At 56.1% G+C, this 25,691-nt stretch overlaps 1 long non-coding RNA gene across 1 annotated transcript in view; it reads right to left on the bottom strand.

Annotated features, from left to right (window-relative positions):
* Positions 1-872: 872 nt before the first annotated feature.
* Positions 873-25,691, bottom strand: part of LOC133777265 (uncharacterized) — a 169,196-nt gene continuing 144,377 nt past the window's right edge. The window contains exon 3 of the long non-coding RNA XR_009868509.1: positions 873-6,607. This is a non-coding gene — a long non-coding RNA (uncharacterized LOC133777265). The remainder of the gene's footprint in view (positions 6,608-25,691) is intronic.

The following is a 25,691-nucleotide window of genomic DNA, read 5'->3' as shown; positions in this document are numbered from 1 at the left end:
ATCGGGGAGCCTCCCTCAGCCTCAGGCTCCTCCCCTGTTAGCACAAGGTCTCAGCAGCTCCTCACCGAGAGAATCCAATGAGCAGCTTTCTCCCAAAGAGCGCCAGCATGGGAAAGCCTGGAAACCAGCGGCCTTCTGCTTCCTGGGGCGGCCTGATGATCTCGGCTCCGGGTCCCATCACCTCCCTCTTGTCTGAAACTGCTCCCCGGCTAACGTCCCCTTTGTCCAAACTCTTGTTTGTCGGTGTGAATGAGCTCCGAAGAGGATGTTTTCAGGGCTTCTCTTCCCCCAGAGGGGAGCTTCTCCCTGCTTTTCTGCTTTGCTCCCCAGGGCAGGGGAGACCTCATGGCCGCTGGGGACACTCTCGTCCTGCTGGGCCTGCTTGCCCTGGGCAGTGCCTCTTCTCCTGTTGTCGCTCGTCCCCAGGTGGCAAGGCATTGACCCGGGTACAGTCCTGCGGCAAAGGATCTGCCCCCACAGCATCCAGGCCCCGTGCCTATGACTTGCTGGGAAAGTTCCCATCAGGGTCAAGAGCAGGTGAACGCTCCAGCCCGAGTCTCCAGGAACAGCCGAGTGCATTCGGCAAGTGTGACTGATGGTTTTACATGGGCGGGTCTTGTCTAACCAGGCTGTAAATAAGATCTAGAGAGCAGGTACAATCTCAGATATGGTTTGTTTTGCCTTCCTGTATTTCTATTAGACACAGTGAAACTTGGTAGAAATTTGGACCTAAGACTCTGCCATCTATGTTTTCTACTTTGGATACGAAGCTGGCTCAAAAACAACTGGCCGAAACCAGACACAGACACATTCTCTTTCAAGAGGAGCTTCTGCTGGGAAACCCACCAATGAAACAACACATTCTTGGCTGTTCAGAGAACACTTTATTGATTAGTCATGGGCAAACAGAAAACAGACAAGTTGGTGGTACACACAGTAACAGGTTGTAAACAGGGAAAGTCAACTCCACATCTTTCTTGTCCATCCGCCATGTAAAAGCCACCACACACACGTTTACGAGTTCTGAACTTGACATTGTCAATGACCCTGGCTTTGAACTCCGACTCTCACATAAAAGACTTGGTCAAAGCAATGGATGCATTTAAGTCCCTGTTTTCTGACGATTAAATGAGGGAATTCATGAAATGCCCATCACAGGGCCTGCCACGTGACCCAAACATGATTGGGCACGGCAAGGATACATTTCCAGGACTAAGGAATGACTTTGATTCTGATCTTAGAGAAGAGACAGGGAGACAGAGACAGGAAAAGAGATGTGCTGGAGGCAAGGGTGCCCCCAAGTTCAGGACAAGCATACTAAATGAGATACTAACACGTATGCTCAAGGAGGAAGGGCCGGCATTCTCTGAGTATCTACCCAATGGGAGATGCTTAGAAAGATTATGTGACAGGGCGGTCACACATCATTGAGAGGGAAGAAGTCCAGGAAGACTTCCTAGACAAAGAAGCACTTGACATGAGCACACATAGGATTTCAGCAGCCTATGTGTCCAACATTTGCTCTTCAAAAAACCGTCTCCTCCATGAAGAATCACCAAAGGATTAGGAAGCCTGGTGATCTCAAACAGAAATCATTACTGGAACAGGAGTGGAACTTTCTTAAACAGTGCCAGGACATTCCCAGCTCCTGGCTGGCATGCACAGTGGGCGCAGGTCCCCGTCACTCTGGTAAGGTGCACCCTCCAAGGGCGGACCTGGAAAAGGAACTGCAGCGGGGTGCTCAATGACACCCCACCAGGGGGTGACCGGCAAGCACCCACCCATTAGACCCGGGCACCCAAGAACACTGTAGCTTCGGGGCTATCCCAGGTCGTGCTGGGGATGCTGGAAGTGAGAGGTGAAGCCCCTGGCCTACCAAGTTGACTTCCAGGGTGACCGACCAGCCCCTTCAGTTCGGTATTTTGCTCTGTGGGCTCCCAGACCCACCTGTCAGTGCGTCAGGCAGCAACCAGCTGTCAGGCAGGTAGGAACAGTCACTGAGGATGGGAAGGCTACAACTCGGAAACAGCTGTCACCTGTTCTTTTCCAATGCTTGTAACTACACCCACGACGTGTTTAATGAGGGACCAGGCCTTTGCTCCATAGCCTGGTGCCTAGGGTTCAGGATGGAGGGGGCCCATGAGGACCACCTGCTCTGGCTCCCCGCCCCGCCCTGACCTTGAGCCGCCCCAGAGGTTCCCAGGCCAGCAAGGGCCCTGAGCACAGGCAGTTTTCTGAGCAGGCTCCTGCTCTCCTCAGCTCTCCAAAACCCAGTCCTGAGATACAAGAAAAGGCAGGAGGCGAGGGGAAGAGGCCGGCGAAGGAGGAAGCAAAGAAGGAGACAGGAAACAAATTTTTCTTTTTTTTTCAAAACCTTTCAACAGGACTCGATAACCCGGAGCACCCGGTGATCGGCGCCGGACGGCATACAAAAGCCAAGAGGCAGGTCCCAGGACGGGTCAGCTTAAGACTTCGTATTTGCCTTTCTCTAAGCAAACTAATAAATCCCCTAGGGTTTGAGCCACGCCGAGCTCCCAGTTTTTATTTATTGGTCAAAACGGCAGGCAGGGTTTCGTCTCTTTTTTTTCCTCTTCCCTCTCATTTACCCCCGGGGTAAACAGCAGTGCCCCTTTCCCTGCCCCTGTCATCAGCCAGTGTGTCTATTTGCGTTCTCCCTCGACAAACTCAAGTTCAGTGCAACTGACAAGGGCAAACAGCTTTGAAGTACTCCCTGGTAATGGACTTCTCGGGCCGCCGTGTCGCTGCCTTGCGCAGCTAAAGGCCCAGGGGGATGGAGCTCCTTGCCAGGGGACGGTCAGGCACCAGCCGGGCCAGCTGAGAACCTGCCACACAGACGGAAACCAACAGGCCGGTCAGGCCCGGCCGATGTCCCTTCCTTGTCCTGTTCTGCTGTTGAGAAAACGGAGGCTCCCGAGAAGGCCCGAGCGACGTGCACATGATCTCGGAGCTGGAAGGGGAAGTCCAGGCAGGACGGGCACGCGGGTCTCCAGAGCTGCCATCTCCTACCAGCTCGGGGCTCTGCTCACACCTCCCTTCCCCACTACCGGCCCGGAATGGGAGGGCTCACCCAAGGTCAGCCACCATTTCCAGGTCACCCCTGAGTCCTGCTTGGTCATGAAAACCTCCCACGTCTGCTACCACGGCTCTCACAGCTTCCCACACAGGGGTCGTCCAGAGCCGGGAGGGAGGACAAACGTTTTCCTATGGGTCAAATTTCTTCAAGGACATGGAAAAATCTTCTAGGGAAGTTGAATAAAGTCTGGGGGGTGGGAGGAAGCAGAGCTGATCTGAAATAAAGTCATGTTCATAAAGAACTAAGGCAGGATGAGTCCGTTCACGGGGCTGGAGTAACTTTATGGTGTACCTGGGGAATGCGGAACAGAAAGCAACCGGACCTGAGCTCCTAGCAAGCCCGTGGCTCACGCACCAAATGTGAAGGCACCGTGGACGCCCGAGCCGGAGGAAGCTGCAGGGATGGTGTGGCCCACCCCCGGGCATTCATGGAAGGAACTAAGATGAGGGACTTTGAGTCAAACACTGTCTCCTTGTTGTGAGCTTTTTCCCAGTGTCCAAGCACGCTACCTGGACCCAGAAAGAGGAGGCGGTCAGATGCTGGCGAGAGGACACAACGCATTTAGCTCAACATCTCACTAGGAAATGGACATTCGGTGGCCCCCTCGGCAGCCCAGGAACCGCTCTTACTGTTCTTGCTGCTTCCGGGTCGGGTCGAGCGTCATGGCGCCTCCTCTCGCAGCTCTTCCCCACTCGGTAGAAGGGCTCCCACCCAGGGCTGGGCCACCCCACCACATGTTAGAAAAGGGCAAGGTTGGAGGGTGGTGCCCATGCCCACCACAGCCTCTGGGATTCTACGTGGATGAGAAGATAAAGGGGGGGTGGTGGAGCTTGTTGTTTTTGGTACGACAGCAGAACTCCCTATGGAATCAGAGAATGAGCGTGGGACAGACATGCAGGGGACATTGGAAATGTGCTCATCTTTCAAAAATGAAAACTGACACCCCAGGAGCTGGGCTGGCACCCCCCACCACAGTACCACAGGCTGTAACGTAAGGGCGAGCACAGGGGCCCACCCTGGGTGCACGGGTATCCCAGGAGTAACTAACAAGGGAGCAGCCTCTGGATGTCTGCATGCTTGTCGCTACCCTAGCCCATAACCACCTCCCGTGGGCACACCACGCAAGGTGACTGGGGATTCGTGCTCCGGAGAAAAATATGGGAGACGGATGCCCTGACTGGCAGGCGGCCTCAGGGGACAGCGCTGTCCTGGAAACCTGGCTTTTTCCGAATGGCAAAAGAGTCTGCCCTTGGCCATCAAGCTGCTCTCCTTGTCACAAACACCAAAGACTTGGGCTGGCACAACTCGCTTGCTCTCTCCCCTACCCTCACCCTGCACCCACCACCCCCAAGCTCCCTTTCCCCGGCTAAAGCCAATGTCGGCAAAGGTGAGGAGAGGCGGGGAGGTCCCACTCAACACCCTCTGAGCTCACCTCAACGGTTCTCAGGAGACCGTAGACAGAAAGTACATACTTAGCTCCGACTTACAAGCCCTTGGGATTTTAAAGAATTTGAGAGTTCAAAGGCATATCGGGAAGTTCTCTAGGGAACTGCTTTGCTCGCCAGATAAGACCATCTCAGAAATATTAGCTCGCTGTCTACCGAAGATGTGCAACCTTCTTCCTGGTCCCTTACTGTATACAATGCACACCTTGCCCACTGTTCGCAGCAGCTGTTTCTTAATGAACAGTTTTGTTTTTAATGAGAAAGGTTAATTTCTCCCGTCTAGGTAGACTGAGAAGGGAATCCCCCAACATCTGGCCCGCCCACTCCCCACAACACCCTTCGGAAGGACACGGTCTCTGTTGGTCCTTCACACCTAGACCATCACTCAACATCACCCACCCCGACCATCTCATGGCCATGTCATCATCTCATCAGGACTGGGGTCTGATCCAATGGCACCCATCTATAGGCAACCCAGTGGCCAATGGCGTGGCCAGATAATAGCCCTGAATGGTGACCGGCCAAGCCAACCAAGAGCAGCACTCGGTGACAGCAGGCAAAATGGGCACAGCAGCAGGTGCCAGGGAGTCACCCAGTGGGGCAGCCAACGGTTTGCATAGGGCTGTCCGCACTTTAACACTCACCCCTTATCCTAGGCAAACTGGGCGAGGGTCACTCTCAGCTCATCACAACAGTGAACCCCCGTGCTGAACAGAGGGTCCAGATGACCAGGACATTACTGTCCCTGCTCGCCCTGGGCACCGTCGACAGCTGCTGGCTGTGCTGAACGCCTTTGGGCCTCTTGACAAGGCCCGTGCTGGGCGTCCACCGGGAGTGTTTCCTGTCTGCCTTCCACCACGGCTCTGCCATCAGCCAGCACTGCAATTGGCCAGTGGCGTGAGCGGCTCTCTGTTCCTCGGCACCCGAGGGAGCCCACGAAATGCCACGGCTGTGACTGTGTGCCAGGGTTAAGCAGCCATCTTTCCCCTCCAACAGCACTGACAGCTGCACTGTTCTGTGCTGAGTCTGAGCTGCCAGGAAGGACCCCAAACACACAGCCGGGGAAACTTCCAATCCTTTCCCCAAAACAAGGCACCCATTTGCTTTGGGAACCAGGAAGCACCAACGGCTCCAAGGCTGCACTGGGGACGGGGTTGCCCCGTGTTGGACAGTTAAGCCACTGTGCTACAGAGCGAAAGGAACAGCGGAGACTCGAGCTGTTGGCAACTGCACACCCGGGGGAAGGGGCCCTTCAAAAACACCCCAGTCCTGGTGGCTGGCTGCCCTGGCACGAAGACCGGGATCTGGCAAGGACCCCAGCTGCCACCAGGTGAGCAGGGGTCTGCACAGCCGGCTGCAGGTCTTGGGTCACAGGTGACAGGATGAAGGACAGTGTCTGTTTTTGTCACACACATGGACACCTGCGTGTGACCCAAAGACAAAGCCATGCATGGAGGGCAACAGGCTCCCCTGCTGCGGCCTTTGCCGGGGCCCGGAACATCTGAGAGCCGGAAGAACTCCCACGCTGACCCCTGCATCACTCTGGAACCTGGCCGGGGGGAAAGACCCCAAATAAACGAGACGGGATCCGACCCCACGGCCCCCACAACGCACACACGCTGGCCTCTCCAGAGGAGCAGGAACGAAAACGGAGATCCCATTTGACCTACATGTAGTTAACTATTCACTCAGCATCCGGCTGGAAGAGCGTGGAGCAAACAAGGAGAAACGCCGAGTCCAAGAGCACCGTGGCCCTGGCCAGGGTGTGGCAGGAAGGCCTTCGGCCGCCTGCTGGGGTGGGGACAGCGTCTCGGCGAAACACGGAACGTCCAAGAATGGAGCCCAGGGTCTGGCCAAGGCGTCTTCTCCCTGCACAGACGAGTCCTTCGCCCGAGGGGCTCTGCTCTCCACCCCGCATCTCCTTTATTCTCCAAAGCAGGAACTCCTGATGGAGCCCAGGGTGCTGGCTCTCAGCCGAGTCCTCTGTGGGGTCTGGGGCGTGGGCTGGGGTCATGAAGCATGGCGAGAAAGAGCAGCTCTCGCTCCATCTGTCTTCCCAGGCCTGAACCTGTGGGTGTAAAACAGCATTGAAGTTAGATCTCGGCTTCCACTCTCTCAACATGCGTTCAGAGCATCCCTTACGGTCATGGGGCCTACCGTTCTAATGTCACAATGGACCAGAACAAAGACTACGCAGTTTAGTTCAGGAAGAAAAGGAATCCTGGCATTTCTCAAGGAGCTCCTCACCACGGGGAATCCACCTGCACAAATCCCACCACGATACCCGGGACTCATTTTCCAAACTCGCACCTTATCCAGCCAGCCCAGAGGACCTGGAAACGTCTGTTTCTTAGCAGGCCATTCATGTCTGTGGGATACGGGGCAGGGAGCAGGGGGGGTATTAGGTCACCCATTTTACAGGCAGGAAAACCGAGGCACAGACAGTGCCAGTGTTCTCAGTATAGGATGATGGGAGTCTGGTTCCCCAGCCTAATGTCCACTTTAGAGCTGGACCCTCTCTCTGCTTTCAACTAGTCACAGCTAGTCAACAACTAGTCACAGCTCACCCAGAGAGGGCAGTGGTTCCTCGGGGGGAGGGGGACAGGACACTGGGAGACACCTGTCTCCGCCCTAACACCGGCAGCAAACCAACCTGGATGCACCTGGGCTCACCGTGCGTTCCTGGCTCCCAGTTCCTGCCCCCCTCACCGCTCCTAGCCTCCCATTTCTGAAAAGCACATGTATTTAGCACCACAAATGCCTTCAGATTTCCCCATTTTAGGAAAATCAACTTATTTGAAAGTCAGAGACAGAGAGAGAGGTGGGGGTCGAGGAGGCAGAGAGGAGATGCCCACAACACAGCCGAGGGTTGAGCCTGGCTGAAGCCAGGAGCTAGGAACTCAAGCTGTGTCCCCCTTGTGGGTGGGAGGGACCCAACCACTTGAGCCGTCACCCCCTGCCTCCCAGGATGCACCTTAGGAGGGAGCTGGGATGAGGAGCGAAGCCAGGACTTGAACTCACATCCCAGGCACTATTTTAAAATGGACAGAGGAAGGGGCCTATTCACACAGAGAAAGAGAGAGGGAGAGGGAGAGGGAGAGGGAGAGGGAGTCTGGGACATACAAGCAGCTGCTCTCTGGGTCTCTGATTCCAGCAGTCACCGTCACCCCACGAGGAAGAACCCGGACACGGGCAAACCCACGCGTTACATGCGCCACACTGGTCGGGTGCTGGGGATAAGGAAATGAACCAGGCAGGGGAACCCCGTCCTCATGGGATGCAGCAGAGGGACAACCCCGACCCAGGGTCTGTGCAGGCACCCGAGGCCCCAGGGCAGCAGGGTCGGGATGGGACTCCTACGGATTCCGGGGGCATCTGGACACCAGGGGCCTTGAGGGGCCCAGTAAGGCCCAGGGCCACGGGAGCGCTCCTCGTCGTGGTCCTCGGTAGAACCCCTGGCAGAGGTGATGCAGCTACCCAGAGGGCAGGGCGCGGATCGCCCACCAGGGAGGGTGGGGCTCAGGGCGCAGGGAGAAGATGCTGGAAGGCATATTTCTCTGCAGGGGAACTGGGCAAGGAGAGTCTGTGTTTTTGAGTCACCTACAAATAAATAAATAAATAAAGCCAAAAACAGCAGCCAAGGTACAGACAGAGGCGCGAGGCGCTCTGGGCAGTGCTCTGATTGGTGGCCAAGAAGGAAACCGGGAGCCTCTGCCAGGTGTCGCCCAGGCCCCCGGAAACGCTGGACCCGAAAACGCCCCAAACGGACGAGAAGTCCCGCTCAGCTTGCTCTGGGTTCCCTGTGCCTCCGGGGCAGCGGCCCGGCCCTCGGCGCTGTCTCAGAGGGAGGCTGGAGAAAGGCTTTCCCCCTGGGAGACCCACACAGTCGGTAAATTAATTGGCAGTGGCCGGGTGAATCACACAGCGACTTCCTTCTTGTTGCCGGGCAACCACATGCACTTGGCAGTGGGACATCCAACACGGAGGGGCGGGTGTTGCGAGGCGTTTGCAAAATAAATAAATAATAAATAAATAAAAAAATAGCAAAACATGCAACACCCCACCAGACTCTGCTCCCCAGCCTGGGCAGACCCAGGGGAGGGGGCCACGGTGGTGGGCAGGGGTGGAGGAGCACAGAGAAGGGAGTGAACTCAAGGAAGGGAGAAAGAGGTCAGGACGCCAGCGGATGCTAACACTCCCTCCCCTCCCCCCCCTGGCTAGCAGGAGCATTTGTATTTGGCTAAAGACACGCCTGTATTAGCCTAGAGCGAGGCAATAGGAGGCACCAGGGTTAGCAGGCACGGAGAGATCTGAGCCAGTACCTAGCCTTAGAATCCTACCCGGAAGCCCTGCACATTCAAGTGTTTTCAGGCCCGTTGCTACGGCCACCAGGAGCTGATCAGATTAGCCCTCCAACCAGGGCTCTCCCCTCTTTTAGAAGTCCCTACGAGAGTGTACACTCCACACTTGGAACCCTCTGTGGAAGAAAAACAGGAACCAGGAAAGGCAGGCGGAGAGCAAGGGTTCCTGTAGGGAGCTGGGGAGGAGCCTCCCAAGACCCACACCCCGGCCGCTGCAAGCTGGGATGGTCTTCCCGTGGAAGGAGACATGCTGAGGTTAGGAAGCGCATGGGGATGGGGAGCTTATCCTGGGAGGCCCCCGACGCCATCACGTGTCCTTATCAGAGAGAGGCGCAGGGAGATGTGATCATGGAAGCCGGGTGACAAGGCAAGGAAGCCAGGAAAGCGAAAGGCATGGGGCTGGCGTCGCACGGTGGGGGAAGCCTCACTTGCAACACTGCCATCCCATACGGGTGCTGGGTCCAGGCCCAGCTGCTTCACTCCCCATCCAGCTCCCTGCTAATGCACCTGGGAAAGCAGTGGAGGATGGCCCACGTGCTTGGGCTCCTGCACCCACGCAGGAGACCCGGATGGAGCTCCCGTTTCCTGGCTTTGGCTTCGCCTAGCCCCTGGCTGTTGTGGGCATTTGGGGAGCGGATGAAAGATATGTCTGTCTGTCTGTCTCTCCATTTCTCTCTGACATTCTGCATTTGAAATAAATAAATAAGCAAATAATCTTTAAAGAGAGGAGCTGGCATCGTGCCATCGTTTAAGCTGTTGCCTACAATGCTGGCAACCCATATGGGTACAGATTTGTGTTCTGGCTGCTCCACTTCTGACTTGGCTGCTCCAGCCCCCTGCTAACAGCCTGGGAAAGCAGTGGAAGATGGCTCAAGTGCTTGGGGCCCCTGCACTCACCAGGTGAAGCTCCTGGCTCCTAGCTAAGGTCTGGCCATTGTGGCTGGGCAATGAACCAGCAGATGGAAGCTCTCTCTCTGTGTCTGTCTCTCCCTTTCCCTGACTTTCAAATAAGTAAGTTGAAAAATGAGAAGAGGGGCCAGCGCTGTGGCATAGCAGGTAAGGCCACCGCCTGCAGTGCTGGCATCCCATATGGTCACCAGTTTGAGTCCTGGCTGCTCCACTTCCAATCCAGTTCTCTGCTATGGCCTAGGAAAGCAGAAGATGGTCCAAGTCCTTGGGCCCCTGCACCCTCATGGGAGACCTGGAAGAAGCCCCTGGCTTCTTGTAGCTCCAGCTGTTGTGGCCAATTGGGCAGTGAACCAGCAGATGGAAGACCTCTCTCTCTCTCTCTCTCTCTCTCTCTCTCTCTCTCTCTCTCTCTCTCTCTTTCTGCCCCTCCTTCTCCCTCTGTATAACTCTAACTTTCAAATAAATAAATAAATCCTTAAAAAAAAAAAAAGAAAAATGAGAAGAAATGAAATGAAAGCAGGGAGGAAGGAAGGGAGCCCAAGCAAGGGAACAGAGTCTCCCCTCAAGGCTTCCAGAAGGGACCTGCACGGGAGAGACCTTGACCTCAGCCCCCTGGAGGCTGTGTGGCACGTTGTGTTTCCATTCCCCACGGAATCCTGAAGGTGTCCCAGGGGATGCAGGTCACAGCAAAACGGACCAGGTCAGGGCAGTGAGGCCCAGAATTTGTCTTCAAAAGGCACAGCCAACGCCTGCAGGCTCAGGAGGAAAGAGGCAGGGCTCCGGAGCAACCGAGGCAGGAGGCAGCCCAGCCTGGAACCAGGCTGTTAAACTGCACCACTCGCTGGCTGTCCCTGGGGCAGGCGGCTTAATCTCTGAAAGCCTCAGTCACTGCAGAATCCAAATCGTACTATTAGCTGCCTTGCAAGGCTCTTCGGATTAAATGAGATAATACACGAAAAGCCCCTGGTGCATGGTGGATACCAAATCAACGGTAACTCTGAGGAAGGATTAGGCTTGCCTACACGGCAGAAGCTGCTGCCTGCCCACCCAAATATCTATTCCACCCTTTCTACTTCCTAACAGAACCCCGATTTCTGCTGACATTGCAGCCCTGAATTTAAGAAAACGAAACAAAATGTTTGAAAGAGGACATTTCCCAGCCTCCAATGCAGCCGGATATGGTGATGTAACTAAGATCTGGCCAAGGAAGCAAGCAAAGCACTGTGGGAATTCGGGAGCTACTGCTCAAAAGGGAGACCAACTCCTTTTTTTTTTTTTTTTTAAGATCTATTTATTTATTCAAAAGGCAAAGTGACAGAGGGTTAGGCAGAGAGAATCTTCCATCTGCTAGTTCATGCCTCAGATGGCCGCCACAGCCAGGGTTGGACCAGGCTGCAACCAGGAACCTGAGAACTCCACGCAGGTCTCCCACATGGGTGCAGGGGCCCAAGCACTTGGGCCATCTTCCACTGCATTCTCAGGAGCATTAGCAGGAAGCTGGACTGGAAACAGAGCAGCCGGGACTCAAACTGGCACAGAGGGAGCTTACTTATTTATTTATTTTTAAAAATCTGGCTGCCTTTATTGCCTTCTGCGTTCCATACAAACATGATGGCTGGTGCTCCCGCAGCCATCATGGACTATGAGGAACACCTTGGGACCTCCAGAGCTGCCGCACAGCCGGGGACGGCCTTCCCCTGGCTTTCTGTCACGTGAGAGAAGAAGACGCTGTGTCTCAGACAAGTCACGGCTGCTTTCGAGTCTTCTAGGAACCACAGTGGACTCCACGCCAGATTCCCAGTCCTCCTGCAGCACAAGTTCTCAAAGTCTAGCCCTGGGCCAACAGCTGCAGCCTCACCAGGAACTTGGATAGAAATAAATTCTTGAGCGGCACCCCAGACTCACTGAACCAGAAACTCTGAGTGTGTGGCCTGGCAGTTAGGATCTCAGCGAAACCTCCAGGGTTTCTGGGGCACAGTCCAGTGTGAGAACCAGTGTTCCGGGCGAGGTTTCTCCAGGAGGTGCTGCTGTGGTAGGAGACCACCCTGTGGGCTGCAGGAGGCTCACCAACATCCCCGGCTCCCACCTGCTGGATGCCGGCACACCCCGGTCTCAGACACCCTGCCCGTGCCTCTAGGGTGGGGAGAGGGTGCCCAATCGCCCCAGGGGAGAGGCACTGCCCAGAGCAGTGGTTCTCTCATGATCTTGGCTGCACCTTAGAATCACCTGGGAAGCTTTTCAAAATTCCAATGCCCGAGCCACACCCAGCCTAGTGAAATCCAAATCTATGAGGGCGGGCCTGAGGCAACAGTTAAAGGTCCCCAGGTGAGTCCAAGGTGCAGCCCGGGGGCGTTAGCAACGGCTGCAGGGGGGGCTGCAGGGGGCCAGCGGGGGCCCAGGGCAGAAACTGCACTGCACGGAGGAGCTGGCAGCAGCTCCCGCGCACCGGCTGTAGGGAAGATACGAGAAACATCCCGAGAGCCACAGGCGCATTCCTGATGGCTGTGTCACTTCATTTCCCACAAGAACAGGGTGGACACCTCTCTCGGTCTCGCCATGAATAACCACGCGAAGCCTCACCGCGAAGACACACCACAAGCCAGCCCCCACGAGGTGCCATAAACAGCACCTCGCTCAACAGAGACGGCCGGCCATCCGGCAGGGAGGCCGGCGCAGGAGCAGGGCACCAGTAAATTCTTCCTGCAGTGGGGGAAGCCTGCAGGTGCTGAACCAGGGTCCTCCCACGAGGCCCTGGTCTACGCGGGCTGTGCTCCCACAAATGTTGAACGCAGCTCTGAGAGTGAGCTTGCAACCCGGGCCGGCCACTGAGTGGGGAAGGACTGGGGGGGGGGGGGGAGTCTCATGAGAGAACAGCCATAAAGAGGGAGGGAGGGACGCACACGCCAAGGAGGAGGAGGAGAAGTCCTGGGTCTTCCTCCCCGTGAGGAGGCGCCTTCCTAACCGAGTTCATTCCCAGGCTGCCCTGCTGAAATGCCGGGGCCCAAATCAGTAGGTCCGGGACGTCGCAGTGGGGAGACAAGGGGCAATGGAGGAGGAGCAGAGGCAGCAAGAGTAGCAGATTCCGAGGGTCAGGTGCGCCCACTCCTGGAAGGCCCCAGCTGAGATGGCTCCCCTTCCCCCACCTACCACAGCCCCACCTGTCCGGCCCAGATGGGAGAACCAGGGAGCAGGTGTACATCTATCCATAAAGCACACAGAAAAGGCCGACTCCCAGTGCGTGCCAGCGGCTCAGGTGCAAAGATCTGCCATCGCCTCCAATCCTTTCCCGGAGGGTTCTGCCTCCTCTTTCCTCAGGCCACTGAGTGCTGCCGACCAGGACAAAGAAAAAATGCAGTGCCTGCCAGCCACGCCAGAGATGCCAGGGAGCCAGGTTGCACGCCAGGGCCCTGTCCTGCTCCCTGGGGCTTTTACCAGACTGCTGGTGGCAGCATGGGAGTGCCATGGACATCAGACTTTGCTGCTGGCTTTGATCATTCCCAGTGCACCTGCCGCCCCTTCCTACCCAGCTCTCCTGCCCGCAAAGTCAAAACATATCTCCACTTGACGAAGACCTCCAGCTTGTACAGCTCCCCCGAGACTGTCTTGACTCTTGCAAATGTATGAGGGGCTGTTGTGGTGCAGCGGGTGAAGCCCCTCTGCGATGCTGGCATCCTATATGAGCGCCAGTTCGAGTCCCAGCTGCTCCACTTCTGATCCAGCTCCCTGCTAATGCGCCTGGGAAAGTAGCAGATGATAGCCCAAGTGCTTGTGTGGATAGAGTTCCTGGCTCCTGACTTTGGCCTAGCCCAGAAAATAGAAGACCTCTCTCTCTCTCTCTCTCTCTCTCTAACTTTGCCTTTCAAATAAACACATCTTTTTTAAAAAAATAAGTAAACCTTCAAAAGCTTGCAGATGGCATGCTTGCACTGTGGTGGTTCTCTGGTCCCCCGAGGCCAGCAGGCGGCCCAAGGGGTGAGCAGGGAGAGGAACCTTCTCCCAGGACCACACCCCAACCACTTCATTGCAAAGCTCCCCCCTACTTTGCTGCCACCGTCTCCCACATCCTGTTCCTCCCACTGTGACAGGTGAGACTCACATATCTGCCTGGAGTCTGAGGCCCCTACAGGGTACGCTCCAGCCTCACCTCCCCATTACCTTTCTCCAACCTACTGCCCTTGGACAAAATGACCCAGGAGTGCCTGTCACAACGAAGATGGCGCATTGCCACCTGCCGGGACAGTTCAGGAGCAGGGCCAGTCAGAACCAGAGAACGGGCTTCCCCACCTGGGAGGCCCCTCTGTGGGGGTGGCGGCCTCTGATCCACAGAAGAGTAACTGCCAACGGGCTGCCCTGTGCACACACAGCCACACACGCACACCCCCGAGGGCCCAGGATTCTTTGCACAAGGTGACGCCTGCTCCCTTTGATGCCTGCCGGATGTGTTCCCATTGGGTGAGAACCAGACCTCAATAAAACCCGGCATTATCAAGAGGCCGGGGGTTCGCGATTGCACCAGTCTGTTATCTCTGGGCCCCGGGTGGGGCTACTTTGCGGTTCTCCACTGAAAAGCATTAACTTCTAGGCAGATCAAAGACGCTTCCGAACCGGCCCGCCTGGATCCCTTGTTATCCTCCCGTGGGGTTGTTCCTAGAGATGGACTTTACAGATAGTGGGCACCTGGGTCCCAGACTCCCTTCTGTCCTCTCCTTATCATGCAACATGTCCCTCAGGGGCCACCCAGCAGCCAACCGCAGGGCCTCTCTCCTCGCCTTCTCAGATGGCCCACGCAGCAACAGCAAACAGAGCACTGGGCAGGCAGAGTCCTGGCTCTGCTGCACTACCGGAAACAGGAGGAGAGAGAAACAGCTGCACCAAGACCACGGAGGAGCTCCTCTCGCCTCTGAATCAGGCCATGGAGGGGACACCGGAGACGAGGTTGTTTATGGTGCCGCCACATCCCCCCTCACTTGGTCCCTGGTGGGCCTTCGCTGCCACTCATGCAGTGGGGACCCAAGAAGGATTCTGACGTTTGTATCTGGGTCATGGTCGACATGAGAGAGAGAACACATACCCTCAACAATGGGCTGTTGAGTGTTTCCCAGCCCAGGGGCATGGACTGACCACTGGTCACCTGCAAGCTTATGTTTTTTGTCTTTGCATTGAGGGTGCTGAGCTTATTATTTGACACTGAGAGACACACAAATGGATAGGTCAATGGACGCATATAGATGGATGGAGGGATGGAGGGACAAACGGATGGATGAGTGGATGGTTGAATGGATGAACAGATGGATGGATGGACAGACGGGTGGATGGACAGATGGATGGATGGTTGAATGGACGGGTAGACAGATGGATGAATGGATGGATAGATGGACAGACAGGTGGATGGTTGATGTAAGGATGAACGAAGGAATGGGTGAATGCATCACCAGGAACACAAGCTATCTCACAAGAATGGCAGGACACAGCGCACTCAAGTCTACCAACAGGAAGACAGCACATCTCACCAGAGGGACCTGAGCTTTAATGACACCAGTCAGACCAAGGTTCAAGTCCTGGGTCAGCCTCTTCTCGGTTGTAGGATCCTGAGCAAGTTCCTCAATTCTCTCTGACCCAGGTGTACATCGAGGACAATGGCAGCATCTTCTCCATCGTGAGAGGGTGTGAGGACTGAGTTCCATTTGCAAGACGCCCTAAGGAATTACTCTGATTACCCCACTTCCCTATGGCGCTATCTCTATCAAAACACAGGCAGTACACTTCCAAGGAACGAAGGACAATAAGCCGCTTCCAAGGCTATTTTTCTGGTAGAGACCACACCTGAGGAGTATGCAAAAAAGCCCAGATCCACCTTCCATCACTCCTTTTTTTCTTTTTTTTTTTTTCATTAGTAAAGTTGCTCTTAGCAGCCGGCTCTGCGGCTCACTAGGCTAATCCTCTGCCTAGTTCTAGTCCCGGTTGGGGTGCCAGATTCTGTCCCGGTTGCTCCTCTTCCAGGCCAGCTCTCTGCTGTGGCCCGGGAGGATAGTGGAGGATGGCCCAAGTGCTTGGGCCCTGCACCCGCATGGGAGACCAGGAGGAAGCACCTGGCTCCTGGCTTCGGATCTGCACAGCACACCGGCCATAGCGGCCATTTGAGGGGTGAACCAACAGAAGGAAGACCTTTCTCTCTGTCTCTCTCTCACTAACTCTGCCAGTCAAACAAACAAACAAACAAACAAAAAAAAAACTTTAGCCCAGAGTAGCAAAGGTGCTGTGCACTTTAGCTGTGCTACTGTTTAACCCTGAAATGCAGATCCCCAACTCTTATGTCCGCCCTGGCACCTGCTATTCTTCTAACTGCATCCTGCACGCTGAAGCCCTGCTTTTCTGTCTGTCTCTGTCTCACTCTCTTTAGCGACACTGTAGTCTTAAGGGCCACAGCAGGCCAATCAGATACACTGCTGAGGGCAGGGGAGCCCTGCCCGGTCCTGGTCCTGCACGGCCTGGACATCCGTGCCAAGGTGACGAGGGAAGCTGGGCCTCGGCACCCTCTGTCACCACGAGGCCAGGACGTTACCCAAGGCTGCAGCTGGGCTCTCAGAGGCGCTGGAGGTCAGGCAGCAGGTTCACGGAACAGGCCACCCACACGGCACATCAGGGCTGCTGGATGGTCCCCAGGGCCACGCTGGCCCTCGGCCCTGACGCAGAGGACTCCAGCACATGGCCTCCCTCGGGAGGCTGAGAGGAGGAAAAGAAGTGAACTCGGGCAAGAAAGAGCCACCCTTCCCACTGGGGCCAGCGTCCCTTCTAGGGCAGGGGGTGGGGGCGGCCAGCCTTGCAAAAGGGCGTTGAATACATGTACTGGGCACAGCTGACGGCAGCACAGCCCAAGGAGCCAGGATCTCGCTCGCTCGCTCTCGCTCGCTCTCTCTCTTGCTCTCCAGCCCCCAGATGTGTTTCCAGGGTCTGATGCAAACTTCATAAACCCTCAAGTTTGGGTTGCTTCACACTGTTCTAATTAAAAACCCAAACTGGATTTGCATGTTTGCAGAGAACTTTGACCAAAGTGGAAGCGGTACAGCCACACAGGAAGGCAGCGATCTCACTCTTGGGGAGTTGTTGTTTTTTTTTCTGCTTCTCCCTCCCCCTCCCCTCTCCCTCCCCCTCTCTTCCCCTCCCCCCCTCCCCCCCAAGAGCACAGGGGGTTGGAGGAAGGAAGCAAACAGAAAGTTGGCAGCTTTGGTCTCTGCGTCCGTCCCCCTGGAGCCCGCCCGCATTCTGTTGACGGCTTTTCTCTTTTCTTTGGTCCTGTGGGCACCGGGCCCCCTCCCCGGCGGGGCAGGGGCAGGGGCAGGAATGGGGGCAGCCGGGCGAGGCTCTGGGAAAAGGAGACAGCGGGCAGGCAGAGATTCTCCGGAACAGCTGCCAAGAAAAGAGCCCAATGGCTCGGCTGGGCAGAAGGCAACCTTCCCCGGCTCCTGGGCATGCCGGGACCTGCTGGACACCAGGGGCCTGGCTGGCAGACAGGGTGGACAGAGCAACCCGAACTCAAAGGGGCGGCTGAAGAAGGGGCCGAGGGGGAGGAGGGGGCGGTTTCAATGAATCATATAAATTAGAGACAGAAAGGAGGTCGCCTACCTCCACTTCCTTCCTCTCCTAATGGGAATTATCTCATTAGCCCGAGCTTCCTACAGGCTAACTTTCAATGATTCCTGTAATGGGGATTTCAATCTACAGCCACCTGCCCCAATCCCAGCTGACTCCCAGGACAGTTCCGAACAGCTCTTAAAGGGACAGCAACGAAAAGTCGCTGGCTGCATGAACACTGAGTACCTTCATCCTGCCTAAGTATAGCACCCTTTGTTCCTGTAAATCCACCTGTAGGAATTGCTTGTGAGAATCTAGACCTGGGTACGGTGATGAGCTGAGTAAGGAGACCCATCCCCGGTCTGTGCGTCTCCCACTCCCAACAGGTTCTAATCAGGTTAGCCAGGTGATATGAACATCACCGGATATGGCAAGAAGGATTTGGTAGATGGGATTAAGTGAGCAATCTTGAGATGGGGAGATTATCTGGGCTTATCCAGTTGGGCCCTCAATGTTATCACAGACATCCTCAAAGAGGGGGGCAGAGCGGGACTTGACTACAGGGAGGGGAACTCGATGTGACCCCAAGGGCACAGACCAGAGTGATGTGCCCACAAGCCAGGGGATGCCGGCAGCCACGAGCGACAGCAACGCTCGTCCCCTGCAGCCCTGCAGCCCTGCTGACAACTCGACTTTAAGTCCCACTTCAGACCTCCGGCCTCCAGAACCCTACGAAAAGAAATCCAGGTTGTTTTAAACCTCGGACTCTTGGTGAGTGGAGACAGTGGCCTCAGGGCAGTAGTGCAAATAGGGAGAAAGTTCTTGCTACAGAGATGATCATGGGAGCCTTATGTTACAGCCAAAGAAGAACAGCATTGGAGAGAACAAAGAACTGTTAAAAAATATGGCACGATCCTACAAGACACTAACCAGCCACAGAAACACTGGATTATTTAATGGTAAGCCTCTGGCAGCTCCTTGCCTTGTACAAGCCATGGATTTATATGCGGGGGGAGAGGGGGGCGGTACGAGGGTAAAGATGGTTTGATCCTGTTCTGTGGGGGCGGGGGGATTCAGTGGACAGAGGGCAGCGGCAAGGGGTCCAGGGCTGGCGCTTTGCTGAGCTCTCTTGTGACACAACCCAAGCCCGGCACACTCCCCAACAAAGGAGCCAGCCCAGGTCCTGAGCATGCATGCAGCCCAACGCCCTGACCCCCACCCCAAGTCCGAGTCCCCTCATCCCCTACAGAGCTTGGTTACTCCTGTCTGCCTGCTCTTTCGTGCCACTCCTCACAGGCGGATGATGCCTCTTGCTGCCACAAACCTGTAGCTGAAAACAACATGGACTTCTTCTCTCACGGGTCAGGAGGCCAAGGTCTGGGCCGAGCTGGCCACTTCAGGAGGTTCCGAGGGAGAGGGAGACTTTGTCCCTTGCATCTCTCCCAGCCAGCAAGCCTCTGTGGATGAACCCCTCCAGCCTCGGCCTCCACACTCATCACCTTCTCCCTTAGAATGCTAACACTTGCCATTGGATTTAGGTCCACCCTGACTCCAAAAATGACCTTACTGCAAATCCTTACTAATTAATTACATCTTTATTTCTATTTTGAGATCCTCAATGAACACGAATCTTCTGGGGGCACTTCTCAAACCACTAGAGATGGCCTGCAATCTCTCTCTCTCTCTCTCTCTCTCTCTCTCACTGTGTCTCATTCTCCCCAACTCCCAACCCCCTTCAGTCAGTCTCTTTCTCCAATCTCAGCAGCTCCACAAAGTCTTCAGTGATTCTGCCCTCACAGAACAGCTCTGTAGTTTGCACCCCTCAAGGCCGCACCCCCACAGCCTGCTGTCTGTCTGGGGCCCACCAGTGGGGGCTTCTGGAGGCTGGTGGAGGCTCCCTAAAATGAATGAACTTCCCAACAACTGGAGGTGCCCTTGTGAGAGGAGGTTGCCGTGGGAGAGAATTCCTGCTGTCCAAGTGTTCCAGCAGAGAGCACCACCCAGGAAGACATAAAGGACATTACGGGTCCGGGTGGCAGGTGCACCAACATGGTCACAAAGCGTTTGAGTTTTATGAGAGCCAAGACTGCACCCAAGCCGCTGAGCCCAGCACGGGGCACTCAGGACCCAGTAGATAGATGCCTACTGCCCTCTATAACACCCCTTCAACCCTGACATTCCTCTTGTCAATGCAGGCACAGAGCCCTATAAAGCAAGACAGACCACAACAAAGGAAATGCTACAAATGAGACTACGGGCACCTCCTGGTGTACACATGATGGGATAAAAATCTGACATGCAAAGCCCCATGCATAGCCCTCTCTCTCCTTTGACGGTGCAAAGATGACAACACAGCCAAATCCCATGGCCAGAGACACCTGAGCCCAACACCCAAATGACTGCACAGACCAAGGGACTCCATGACCCGAGGGTCTCCACAGGAAGACCTAAGAGACAGGGCACTGGGACCAACGTCTGTGCCTGCCCAAGTCACGAAGGCAAGGCAGCCAAGGGTGGGCAGGCTGGCTGCTCAGCCCGAGCCCAGACGATGCACGCACCAGGCAGGGGATTTGTCAGCTGTGGGAGGCCTGAGACGCTCTTAAGCCCCAGGTTGGGATGGGTAAAGCCAGGCTCCCCGAGGCAGCCCAGACCTCCAGCTCAGCTGTGCTGCTGATCACCCTAAGCACCCCGGGCCTCCGTCCCGATCTGGGTGGCCCTTGGCCACTCCCAGAACCTTGTCACATGCGCAGTGATCTCACACAAATCCGGTGGAGTAAGCAAGACAGGTGCTGTTGTTCTTCCCGCTTTACAGATAGGGAAACTGTCCAGGCGCGGGGTGACAGCTCGCTCAAGGCCACCCAGGGACTTGGGTCCCAATGCCTAGCCCCGGCAGCCAAGGGGGGGTCTCCACGCCCTCTGTGTTGCCTTGCAGGCTGGACCCACTGGGTAGCAAACACCAGGGACCGCTCTTTTCTTCAGACACTGGGGAGCCTGACTTGCTAAACCTCCCAGGTCTTTCTGCCCCATCAGGCTTCCTTCTTCTGCTTGCCAGTCTGGAACTGGAGAGGCTTGGCCCTGGCAGTTGCAGGCCTGGCTGGTGCCCGCGCCTGGCCTCCCAGAGAGGGATGACACACGTCTTTGGGGGGCGTGGGAGAAGCTGCCTGCTCTGGATTTTCCAGACGTGGGGAAGGGAAAGGAGAAGGCAGAGCTGATGTGAACTCTCGGCTCCACGCCGGAGCCCCGGCTCTGCCCATCTACCCTGCAGCAATGCTCACACCCAGGCCTTGCATTTGACTGAGCTCCCAAGCAGCCCCAGAGCAGGTGGAACAAGAGGAAGAGGACTCCGTTAGGTCGGGAGCCCCAGATCACCGGGGTATACACCAATGACCCTCAAGTCAGGGCCCCCACGGGAGATGGCGGAGTTGGTTTCTTTCTGGTGGGGCTCCTGGACTGACATAGCCCACACCACCCTAAGGCATTTGTTGTAGACCTGACTGAGCCACAGCAACCAGAACTCCAGGGCTGGCACCTGCAAGGTAGCCCCATGCATAGCCCAGATCCAGGCTGGCTCCTGTGACCTGATGCTCCAGCAGGACAAAATGAATGAATGAATGAATGAGGTGGGGGGGGCGGGGGTGCTGAGGTTCCTCCCTCCCCATCCTTGTGGAAGTGGCATCCTCTAGGGCCCCCGTGGACGATGCCAGGGAACCAAGGGCTCCACGAGCCAGGCAGAGGAGCCACGAGAAGGTGAGTGGAGGAGTTTGCAAGCTGTGAAACGCCCAGCTGCCTGCAGCCCTGCAGGCCAGCACCCGGTTCCCATGACACTCTGACTGGCAGCGTTAATAACTAACCAAGCCCCAGACAGGTGCTGGCGGCCTGGCCTTAGGAGTTCTTGTTCGGGGTTGGGAGTGAGTCATTTCCCTTTTATAGTTTGCTAGCAGACTGAGTCACCCAGAGCCTGACCCCTTTGCTCAAGCTCCCACACCTTGGCCAACGAACATGCATGCCCATACCTTCGGCCTAAATGTTCCCCAGGTCAGCTGGTCCTGTGGAGCTGAGCCCCTGGTCAAGGCCAGACGCTAGACCAGTGAGGGACCCGGAGAGGGACCTGGTCTCTGCACCCTGACTTGGCCCCTACCTTCCTTCTCTTGGGGACAGCTGGCTCACTCACTGTCTAGGAAGACTCTGATGAGCTACCTGAGAAAGACAGGGCCTAACAGCTGGGCACCCATGCCAGGGGCCCAGGTAGGGCCACCTCACCTTTGATCCTTACCCTCAACATTGCTCCCATAACTCCCCAAACCTGTGCTTGAAAGCAGAGATGACGAGTCATGGAAAGTTCCAGAACTGATGAGCCAGTGGACAAAACGGCAATGTACTAAGCCAGCCATCTTCATCATTCTTGGGAAGGACAGAGGCCAGAGGCAGGTAGGCTGAGCCCCAGGACCGCTGACCCACACTTCCCTGCTTGGGATGCCAGGCTGGGGGGCGGGGCATGTCCGCTCCAGAGGTGGCTCTGGGGTCTCAGGATCAATCCCCTGGACAGAGGATACCAACTGAATGTCATCGGAGACAAGAAATCCACCCAGAAAAAACCTGAAACCTGTGCACAGCTTTTTTTTAACGAGGCCATTTTCCATGAACATTTTTTGAAAACCTTAATGGTGTGCATTTCAAAACGTTCTGCACCAGCATAACCTCCTTTCTTAATTCCATTTCCCATAGACTGTTTGAAGCACGCTGGTCCATTTTGGGGGTGATCTTTTCTTCCCCACTTTCCTATGCTCTCTCATACGAGTGTCTTTGATATTAAAAAAAAAAGAGTTAAAGAAAGAGAAAAAAGAAAACGTGGAAATGAAAAACAGGAGGTGAAAATATATCTCCCCAAAACAGTTTGGGGATTTACTCTCTTCTCAACCCACAGAAAGTCCCACTCGCTACCTGGTTTCTAAAACAGACAATCAACACAGATGACATCAGATCGGGCAGTGCCAAGGGCTCCAGGCAGGTGCGAGACTGACAGGTGAGAAAAGATGACACTATTTCTTTCCTTAGAAGATGACAACCAAGGAGGAGAACTGACAGCAGAAGGGGAGCGCCGGGTGTGGTGGGAAATCTGACACCCGCCAGCCATTGGCCTTTTGCTGGAACTCTGCTGTGTCAATGGGTTCCAGCGACGTGCGCTGAGCACTGCGCTCGCGAGCTGGGGCTGTTTCTCAGGTGTCACAGCCAAACTCGGCCCCTGGGGCTCAGGAAGCTGTGGCTGCCGCGGCTTCACCTCCAGGAGCCCCCTGGACTTTCCAATGTGCGTTTTGAAATCTGCTGGCTGCAGCCGTGGCTCCAGCTTGACCTTCGCGGCCGGAGCGGGGCTTTCCCTGGGACACACGTCTTGCACATAGCATCCGAGAACATGGCCAGCCAAGCAGCTACGTCGTTGATGGCACCAAGGGTCCAGATGCCAGCAGGAGACAGACTCCACCCCCGGCGCTGGCTCGAGGAGCCAAGTGAGTCATGAGGCCTGAGCTGTGACCATGGGTGAAGTGGGAGGCCGGGGGATGCAGCCCGCTGCAGGGACATGAACACCAGTGACTCACAGTTGGACCTGGAGGGGAAGTTCCGTCTGCCAGGGCGCTGGATGGCTCTGGTCCCCGCTGAGCTCATCCCCGCCACCCGCCGACACTCAGAACCAGGAGTTGCCTCTTCCTCCCAGAGCCCGGGCTTTTTGCTCTAAATCAGGGCTCCAGCAAACATCAGCATTTGCACGTGGCTCCCAGCTGCCCCTCCCTACCACACACACACACACACACACGTGTATGACGGTGATGGATGGACCCGAAGAAAGAGTGTGTCCTCCCTGGGTGTCAGATTTCCCGTCTGCGAAGATGGTCCTTGGAGTCTCACGCGGGAGTCTCAGGGGCTACAAGGCGAGGAAATGACCACTGCGATCACACCGTTTGCGGCACCTGCTCCCGGAACCCAGCCGCCAGGCTCCATCTCCCTCCATCTCCCCAGGCTGCTGGTCTGGAGGGAGGAGAGTACAAGGTAGGGGATGTCCCGTGGCAGAATCGTGCAGAAACACACAGGGAAAGACGGCACCGCTCCCACCGCCCCTTCCTTGCTCCAAGCTTCTCCGACAGAGCACGTACACACACACACACACACAGGTTTCTCGGTTTCCTCGGGGGACGGGACTTGGGGGGAAGAAGGGGGTCCTGGCCCCAGGCCTTGGTTGGCTCAATATATACACGAGCAATGGAGAAGTACCCTATAGAAAGGAACAAGGCATTCGCTCCCTTACGGGTGCAGTTTTCAGATCGGCCATCATCGCAAGGCTTTTGCCAACAACCCCCAGCAAAACCAGGGCCTCGTGGGGACCTGCTCCGAGAGGCCTGCTGGTTCCGACGTGAGCTCGGCTGCACCCTGGCTGTCCCCACTCATTCCTGCGGCCATCAAGGCTCCCTTTCCGAGAGGGTGGGGGAAGATGAGAGAAGAAGGCACGAGGCTGCACGACCAGGAGTCCCCACAGGCCACCGTGCTGGGAAGGCCACGTGGGGCGCTCTCCAGCAGGGACAGCTGCTCTGTGTGTGATGACATCGCAGCTGGTGACATCACGGCTGGTGACATCACGGCTGGTGGCACCCCTCGCTGCTCTAACACAACTGGAATGAGCGTGTGGGAACTCGATCTCTCACCTCATATCCATCCTCCCCTCTCCCTTCGTTTTGCCTTTCCTTCTCTTTTTCTCCTTTCTTTTTTTGGCTGCTGCCCCTGCGACCTACCAGCAAGCCCCTCAGTGGCCTTGCAGGTCGGGGAGCCAAGAGGAGAAGCAGGCCCCTGAGACATGGTCACGGCTTTGCAGTCCATCACCGCCAGGAAGGTCACTCTGCTGTCCTGGATGTGTGATGGGCACAAGAGAGGAAGGGGCGTGGCCCAGCCCCTGTCTGCTAGGGCCCCGCCCCTCCCTCTCACTGCCCTGTTCTCCTGGACTTCCACACCAGCCCCTGGGAAAAAGGGCCTTCAAACACTGAGTAGGAACACAGCACCCAGCTCAACGCCCCGCTGGGGCTCCCAGTTCCCCAGGAGGGCAGGGCTGAGACCTGCAGGTCCTGCCTCATCTGGCCCCCGGTCCTCGATGAGCCCCAGCCACAGCCACGCACCTGTGCTTCCACCTGCCGGGGACTCCTGCACTCCTGCTTTGGGCCTCCATGGCGCTGCTTGTCCACCCTAGTGCCGCTCACCTCCTGGGGTCTGGGCTCCAGTGCCGGCCACCTCCTCAGTTCAGCGCTGCCCCCTCTACCTGCCCTGTACGGCACACTGGAAGTGCGTTTCTACCTTCTTTTTTTTTTAAAGATTTTTTTTTTTTTTTGACAGGCAGAGTGGACAGTGAGAGAGAGACAAAGAGAAAGGTCTTCCCTTTGCCATTGGTTCACCCTCCAATGGCCGCCGCGGTAGGTGCGCTGCAGCCGGGGCACCGCGCTGATCCGATGGCAGGAGCCAGGTGCTTCTCCTGGTCTCCCATGGGGTGCAGGGCCCAAGGACTTGGGGCATCCTCCACTGCACTCCCTGGCCACAGCAAAGAGCTGGCCTGGAAGAGGGGCAACCGGGACAGGATCGGTGCCCTGACCGGGACTAGAACCCGGTGTACCGGCGCCGCAAGGCAGAGGATTAGCCTAGTGAGCCGCGGCGCCAGCTTTTAAAGATTTATTTTATTTCTTTTGAAAGACAGATTTACAGAGAGAGGTAGAGGAAGAGAGAGAGGTCTTCCATCCGCTGGTTCACTCCCCAGATGACCGCAATGGCCGGAGTTTCGTCGATCCAAAGCCAGGAGCTGTTTCTGGGTCTCCCACATGGGTATGGGGCCCAAGGACTTGGGCCATCTTCTACTGCCTTCCCAGGCCATTACAGAGATCTGGATTGGAAGAGGAGCAGCCGGGACTAGAACCGGCACCCATAGGGGATGCCACAGCACTGGCCCCTCTACCGTCGTTTTAACTTTTTTCTAACACAAAACCACCACCTTCTTACATGCTTGGTAACTGACTTATCGATTCCTTTGCACTGTCTAGCCGGAAAGCAGCATCATGCCTGTTTTGTTCAGCTCCTGTTCTCTGCCAGGTGCCCGATAAATATTAAATGAATGAGTGATTACAGGAGTTTATGAACAAATGAAGGAAGAGGGAAATTATCACCATTCAGGTGAGAGGAAGGGGCTGTATCTTTTTTTAAAAGATGTTTATTTATTTGAGAGGCAGAATTACAGACAGAGAGAGGGAGAGACAAGAGAGAGGTCTTCTATCCGCTGGTTCACTC

The sequence above is a fragment of the Lepus europaeus genome, chromosome 18 (assembly GCF_033115175.1).
Source record: "Lepus europaeus isolate LE1 chromosome 18, mLepTim1.pri, whole genome shotgun sequence".
Taxonomy (NCBI): domain Eukaryota; kingdom Metazoa; phylum Chordata; class Mammalia; order Lagomorpha; family Leporidae; genus Lepus; species Lepus europaeus.
The sequence above is the reverse complement of the archived record's forward strand: the minus strand, read 5'-3'. Positions and strand labels throughout refer to the sequence as shown.